An 8,031-nucleotide genomic window follows, 5' to 3' on the forward strand; every position below is an offset into this window, starting at 1 on the left:
GCATCTCATTGAGTTTTTTCAGAACTGCAATCTTGAATTCTCTGTCATTTAAGTCACATATTTCCATATCTTGAAGTTCCTTTTCTGGAGACTTTTCACTTTCTTTCTGAGCTGTCTTTTTGCCTTGGTTATTCATGGCAATTACTGATTTATTATTTCTCTTCCTAGACATCTACAGGAGTGGCTTCTGTAACAGGTTGATAGGAAGAGGTCTTTCTTTTGTTTTCCAGTACTTGTTGGTAGAATGTTTTATTTTGTCTCCGACTGCAGCCTTTGTTTCTCTCTAACACAGTAGTGCTATGTTTTCTCTGCACTATTCCAGCTTCTCACACAATGGGGGTATTCCCTGGGAGACGGGTTTCTCCTCTGTTAATAGTTCTCCTGGGTCACAGGGCGCAGTGTCCGTGTCGGTATGCGAAGAGCTTTTGAAGTTCCAAAGCTCCTACTTCCACATCTCCTTGCCCTTTGCCGGAACTAGTTGGGCTGCGAATCTGTGTCTGCGGTCCACAGTTCTCAGAACAGCAAATATTCTGTTCTTTTGATCTGACACCCCTACTGTTCCGTTTCTAGCATGGGGTAAGTGGGGGCAGCTTGAGCTCTGGGAGGGTTGCGGGGCAGCTAGTCTCAGTGCCTAAGGCTTCTGTTCTCTGCTCAGCAGTGAGGGCTTAAACGCCCGTTTTCAGCCTTCTTCCCTCAGTCTTTTCTCCGAGGTCTCTGCCATGAGCGTTGGGTTCAGCCGTGTTGTATGCTGTCCCCTCAGCCCTGTGGGCCATAAATGGAGCCCTAGCAGTCTGTGTTCTTCCCTCTCCTGCAGCTGGGGTAGTTGTGGGATGTAGGGAGCTCAGAGCACTGAGCTAGGTCTGCGTCCTGCACCTACATGGCTCCATCCCCGCACTTCTCCCTTCCCACCTCCCCTGCTCGCATGATTCGCCCATCTTTAGGTGAATTCATGAGTGGGCCTCTTCGTCTTGCCTGTGCTGTGCAGGGAGTCCTTTGTGGAGTTATAGTTGTTGGATTAGTTGTAAATTCCAGGGGAGATTTACAAAGGCTCACCTCACACCGCCATTTTGATCCAAATGATCTTCACTAAGGGTGCCAAGAGTACACAATGGGGACATAATAGTCTCTTTAATAAATGGTATTGGGAAAACTGGATATCCACATGTGAAAGAATAATGAAGATGGACCCTTTACTAACACTATATACAAAATTAACTCAAAATGGATTAAAGAACGAAACCCACGACTTAAAACTGTAAAACTCTTAGAAGGGGGCAGAAATTTCTCACCCCTTCCCTGGCTGCAGGACTCGCTCTCTAGCCGGACTCGCCATCTAGCTGGGCAGTCCTCCCAGAGAAAGCGCTGCAGAGACAGCCTTCAGCAGATCGGTGGGTGGTCTACCTTCCTCAGGGCTGGCAACAAGTCTCCGGCACAAGTGTCCTAGTCTCGGAGACAGTCCTGCGACCTGCCCTGCCGGGTATGACCTGGGCCATAATCTGGGTCTTCTCCTAATCCGTACGTCGTGGTTACGTCAAAGAAAAGGGTGCCGATCACCTGGATTTCGTGAGTTGTGATCGAGACCGCGCGCCAGCTGACGCGGGTGCCTGGCTGCTGCCAGGACTGCGGCTTCCCCACTCCCACCCCACCGCCGCCTCCCGTGGGGGTCAAGACGGTGGCCCTGCGGGCTAAGGCGGCGGCGGCGGTGGCTGCAGAGCCACAGCAACAACACCGTAAGCACGTCGATGGTTCCAGCAAGCCTGCGGTGCTGGCGACCCCATCCGGCCTGGATCGCTACGGCCTGAACACTGCCGCCGCCGCCACGGTGGAACAGCGCGGCCACTTCCAGTATCCGCCACCGCCCGTAGGCCTGGGAGGTCGCAGCCACGCCGCGCAGCTGCCCAACGGCTTGGGTGGCCCCACTGGATTCCGCAGACCTGCAGCGGAGGAGGGGCCCCCAGAGCCAAACCGCCAGAGCCCCAGTCGTCTTCGGCGTCAGCGTCGGTGGCGTCTTGTCGCCGAACGTGCGGTGGGCTAGTGACGGGCTTGCCCAACCAGGGGGGTCGCAGAGGCCCAGAGCTCACCGTGCTATCCCCCGCCCCCAGTGTGTTGCCGCAGACGCTGCTTGATGATCGGGCCTGCGCCTCCGTGCTGCGCCTACCGCCGCCCTACGACCTGGGCAGCCGGGGCCCCCGACGCCCGCGCCCCCAGAGGACCCCCCCCCAGGGCCCGGGTGCGCGCCAGACGTCCTCCACGTAGTCTTCGACCTTGTCCTCGGTGGCCGAGGTGGGCGTGGGTACTCGGTGCCGAATCCCGACCAGCAGCGTGAGCTGAAGGAGAAGCAACCTAATGCCGAGCCCCTGGCCGCGCTGAGCGGCAGCCCTCGCAGCCACGCGGAGGGGTGGGCCAACAAGCCCAAGATGGCCCGCGATACGCTGCTCACGCTGGCTGGCTGCGCACCCTACAAGGTGTGCTTCAAGGCGGACCCCTAGGTGCTGGGCCGCGTCTTCGCCTTGGACGCTGTCTCCAAGCCCGGCGTGGACTACGAATTGAAGCTAGTCATTGAGCACCCCACGGGCTCGGGCAACACGTACTCCAGCGCATCTGGGGTGGCCACGCAGATGTACCAGGACTGTATGATGGACTTCGGCCGGCGTCCGTCCTCCGGCTTCAAGTATCTGGAGTACGAGAAAAAGCACGGCTCCGAAACTGGCGCCCACTAGGAGACCTGCTGCCCGAGACCGTGTGCTTCTTCAAGACGGGCATGCCCGGCGCCGACATGCTGCCGCAGCCCCACCTGGACAGCAGCTGCCCGGTGCTGCCCACGGCGCTGGTGAGTCTGAGCCACGCCCTCAGTGCATCTCCGGGGACTGGGGCCCTGCAGCCCGCCTCCCTCTCGGGTCCGCGCGCAGCCACCAACCTGCTTAGGAGGAAGGTGCACCCCGAGCCTCCGGACTCCACCGAGGGCGAGTTGAAGCTGGGCAAGGCGCTGCAGAGGCAGCAGTGCATGGTGAACCAGAGCGAGGCATTGAAGCTCACCATGTCAGTTGGGGGCTTAGTGGCGCCGGGGCATAAGGCCGGGGGTGTGTCTTCACCGCCCCAACCCTTGGGACCCTATTCCAACCGAACCACCCTGCCCGAGTCGGCCCTCAGAACGGTCCATCCCCCATGACCGCCCTCATTTCGGCCGCAGCACTCTGGGCACCGCGCACTCGCCCAAGGATGGCAGTTCCGTGCACTCCACCACTGCGTCAGCGCGGCTCAACAGCAGCAGCCCAGTGTCGCCGGCTTCTGTGCCCGGGCAGCGCCGTGGACTCACGGAACGGGGACCTGAATTTGCAGACGGCGCCCCCCCGCCACCTAGCACCCACCCAGGCATGGACCAAGTGCACCCCAAAACATTCCAGATTCCCCTATGGCCAAGCGGGCCCCTCTGCTTTACCATTTGCCACGAACGTTTGGAGGACACGCATTTCGTTCAGTGCCCATCCGTCCCCAGCCACAAATTCTGCTTGCCTTGCTCTAAAAAGAGTATCAAGGCCCCGGGGTCACCTGAGAGGCGTACTGGCCTAGCGGAAAGAAATGACCTCTAGTAGGGTCAAATGTACCTTGGGCTTTCACGCAGGGTGAGATCGCGACGATCTTAGCTGGGGAGGTTAAAGTGAAAAAGGAGAGAGACCCTTGAACCACAAGACAGCCACCTCCTTTGTCCCAGACTAGTTTCTCTCCAATCCAGCGGGCCCCTCCCCGCCCACATCGGCCCTCCCTTCTCTCACCCCCAAGATGTAGAACTGTGAATATAACAAACTGCAAAAAGTTAGTCTTATGTATAGACATTATTTTCGTCGTATGTTTCCATATTTTGAAACAAAGGTAGGTAACTTCATTTGAAGAATAAACTGGTTTGTGTTAAGCAGTATAATATTGGTTGGGTCATTTTCATCGTATTTGTTAGCATTTATTTAGTGGCAGTGTTTGCCTAAGCACACAATTAATAACCCATAGCAACGACTGCTGGTGGTGGTGTGTATTTTTGTAAAAGTTATGCATTCTCTGAAAGGAAAAAAACACACACAAAAAAAATGACTTTTTTCCCCCAAAGCCCGTGTTGCTGCCTAAAAAAAATGATGCTATGAAATGGTGACAGCTTCTTTCTAAACAGCCCCAAGTGTTGAAGTCCTCACTTGGTTCTGTTTTGTTTTTCTGTTTTATTTGCAAAATGGTAAAGGGGATGTTGGGAGGGAGCTGGGTGTTTTTTTGTTGCAAGTTTGTGAGGGAAAATATTTGGGTTTGTTTCTACTGAAGTGAATGTGTTGAATTTTCATGTGTTGTTTTGTTTTTGCTTTATTGATGCAGGGATGCTTTTGACCAGTAGAGCGAAATGCTAGACATGGAGAATCTGCTCTGTTTGTCCTTTACACATTTCTGTAGCTAACAGAACACTGTAATGTGCCTTGGAGCTTAGTAACTTGTAATAAATTCAACTGATATTTAAAAAAAATTATTAGGAGATGTTGGGGAGAATCTTCATGAAATTGGAATGGGAATAATTTCTTGGATATGACACAAAAGGCACAAGAAACAAAAGCAAAAATAGATAAACGGGGCTATATCGACCTTAAAACCTGTGCAACAATCAACAGAGTTAAAAATCAATCGATGGAATAAGAAAATATTTGCAAACCATATGCCAAATAAGAAGCTAATATCCAGAATATATAAAGAATTCCTAAAAATCAATATCAAAAAAGCAAATAACTCTATTTTTAAAAACAAGCAATAGACTTGAATAGACATTTCTTGTCAGAAGACATACAAAAAGCCAACTAGCATATTAAAAGATGTTCAATGTCTCTAGTCATCAGGGAAATGCACGTCAAAGCCACAATGAGATATGTCACCTCATACCCATTAAGATGGCCACTATCAAAAAAACCTAGAGGATGGACGAGTGGCTCAGTTGGTTAGAGCGTGAGCTCTGGGCAACTGGGCAATGGAGCTGTGGTTGGAGTGCTGGTTCTCAACCACAAGGTTGCCGGTTCAACTCCTCGACTCCCACCAAGGGATTGTGGGCTGCGCCCCCTGCAACTTCCAACTTGGAAAAGTCCTGGGAGTACACACTGTTCCCCAATAAAGTCCTTTCCCCTTCACTAATAAAATCTTAAAAAAAAACAACCTAGAAAATCACAAGTTTTGGTGAGGATGTGGAGAAACTGGAACAGTTTTGCAATGTTGGTGGGTTGTAAAATGGGGCAGCTACTATGGAAAATAGTATGGAATTTCCTAAAAATATCAAAACTATAACTACGATATGATCCAGCAGTCCAGGTCTGAATACATACTTAAAAGAGTTGAAAACAGGATCTCGAAGAGGTATTTTTCACAGCCATGTTTATTGCATTATGCACAGTAGCCAACAAGTGGAAGCAACATATATGTCCATGGATGGATGAATGGATATAGAAAATGTGGTCTATACATACATGGAATATTATTCAGCCTTTAAAAAGAAGGAATTCCTGTCATATGCTACAACATGGATGAAACTTGAGGAGATTATGCAAAGTGAAGTAAGCCAATCACAAAAAGACAAATACGAGTAATACATGATTCTACTTATATAAGGATCTAAAGTAATCAAACTCATAGAAAAAGAAAGTAGAATGGTGGTTGCCAGGGGCTGGGGTTCGGGGGAATGGACGAGTTGTTCAGTGGGTATAGAGTTCCAGTCGCACAAGATGAAAAGGTCCCATAGATCTGTTGTACAACCGTGTGCATATAGTTAATAATACTACACTGTCCACTTAGATATTGTTAACAGGATAAATTTACGTTATGTGCTTTTTACCACAATAAAATAAAACTTGTAGGGAAAATTTAAAATAATAATGATAAAAATGTCTGTGTATGCACACCCAAATTTTTAAAATAAAGCGTTAAGAATACCAAAAACAAAAAACAGGTGAACCACAGAAACTTTGCACATCTAATTGAAATGCGTCTTTTTTTACCTAAAGATTTCCCTTTCCAATCCATTGTTCTTTTTATCTTTCTTTTGACCTCTGTCAGAGAGATATTTAGATGACACCTCTGATGATGAGTTTTCATGAGCCTCTCTAGAGAAGCTGAGAGGCACAGGAAAGCTCAGGTGTGCTACTAGGTTTCAAGGGGACTGCAAATTGACATCTACATTGTCTCCTTAGTCCCAACAACAACCTGAAGCACCCTCTACTGTTCGCCACTGTAGAGAGACCACTACATGCAAAACTCAGCCTGTCGGTGTTCAGCCTGCTTATCTCTACTTCTGCAGCTGACTGCCTGCCTTGCTGCGGGCTCCCATTTCTGCTTCACATTCCTGTCCCCTTACAATGCCTCACATGCTGACTCCCTAAGTGAAGCATCTCTGACCAGCTCCCTCCTGTCCAGCCTGGCACTTCGGCACAGGCGCCGTCCCACAAGCCATTAGTTAGGCAGTGACAAGTGTGCAAATGGTGACCTGTGCAGTCAGGATAACTGGCAAGCTCTTTGGGGCATCAGAGCCGGTCCACGTCACATCTAACAGGCAATCTTCTGTGCTTGTGCCAAAATTCATTTTTATTCCTTTTTTAGAAGCTAAATCAAGAGAAATCAAATCTTTAAACCTCAAAGCTATACCGAAAATAATGTGGTCTGCTCTGAGCTTTCTCTTCCCCCCTTTTTAGGAGTTATTTTCAGTTTCCTGTGACAGATATGAAGATAAAAATATGCACACTGTATTATAGGAACAGGGAAGAGATGCTCTGAAACCACACAGGTTGAGCTGGTCTGGGGAAGTGATGTCAAGAGTTGAGTGCAAGTTAATCATACAAACGAAGGGGATGTGCACACCAGCAGAGGGAAGAGCTAGCACAAAGGCAGGAAACAGACAGCGGGCTAATGTTAGTGGAGAGTCTCACCCCTGAATCTCTACCCTGCACTTTATTTTTGCACCCAGCACCTAACACCTAGTATCTGCTCAATAAATGTTTGCTGAATGAATAAATAATTATACATGCAGAGATTTTCATCTGGGAGAGCTGAATATATTCATTCACAATGAGCTGAATACATTGGGCATATTAGGGACTCCTTACTGTCAAACATGTTTTCTTTAATATCGTGGTTACAGGAGTTGAAATGAAAGCGGCTGAATTGCTTTGCATATTAGAGGAGAAAAACTTGAAGCTGGCCATTAAGAAAAGAGTTTCTGGGAGGGACAGATGTGAAGCTTTGTGGCTGGTGCCACAGCAGAGAACAAGCTGAGACAGTGGATAAGACAGAAATATCTAAATTGTACCTTGTACACAGGTACATCTATTACTTCTCTATCCCCTGGCTGCCCATGTGGCTCTGCTGACAAATCTTGGTAGCCTTTGTTTTCCAGTTCCAAATGGTAGCTGCACTTGACATATTCAGATCTTTGATTCTCAGACAAAAAATCCAAATATTTCTGAAAAGTCTAGATTTGGTACGGATATTACCTAATTTCCCAGGCCTAGGTTAACTTTCATAGGATTTAGAAGGTAAAGAACGGAAGTGTGGAGATGATGGTGTTAGGAATGAATTGGGGCTCCGGAAGATGCTGCCCCATCATCTACCCCAGGACCACCACCGTTATTTAGCAGTAGCCTGGACAGGCACCTGACTTAGGACGCAACTTGCCCTGCTTGCCGGGAAATACAGCAGGTGACACTCACTGGCCATGATGAAGTCCAGCTGTGCCAGGGCCACTCAGCCCTGCAGAGCAGCTCAGCATAGAAGCACAGACCTTATAAATACAACAAAGGAAACCACCACATCTATCTGAGCCTCTCCACCTCGAGCGAGAAGTCTTGAGCACATACAGTTCTGTGACAGAACTGGAATAAGGAGAACAAAGTGTAAACCATTCTCCTTGGGCCATGCTTATTTAAATATACAATCATTTCAATTGTCCTGAGTGCATATTTTAGAGAATAAAAGCACCCAGCTATCCAATAGACATGAGGATGAGGTTAACAAAGAGGACCCAAAGCT

General features: G+C 48.9%; 1 pseudogene across 1 annotated transcript; it reads left to right on the forward strand.

Annotated features, from left to right (window-relative positions):
• Window positions 1-571: 571 nt before the first annotated feature.
• On the forward strand, window positions 572-3,682 carry LOC308509870 (putative E3 ubiquitin-protein ligase IRF2BPL; annotated as a pseudogene). Its single transcript has 3 exons — window positions 572-576; window positions 1,338-1,477; window positions 1,569-3,682. The product of its transcript is annotated as a putative E3 ubiquitin-protein ligase IRF2BPL (transcript).
• Window positions 3,683-8,031: the final 4,349 nt, after the last annotated feature.

The sequence above is a fragment of the Rhinolophus hipposideros genome, assembly GCF_964194185.1.
Source record: "Rhinolophus hipposideros genome assembly, chromosome: 17".
NCBI lineage: Eukaryota > Metazoa > Chordata > Mammalia > Chiroptera > Rhinolophidae > Rhinolophus > Rhinolophus hipposideros.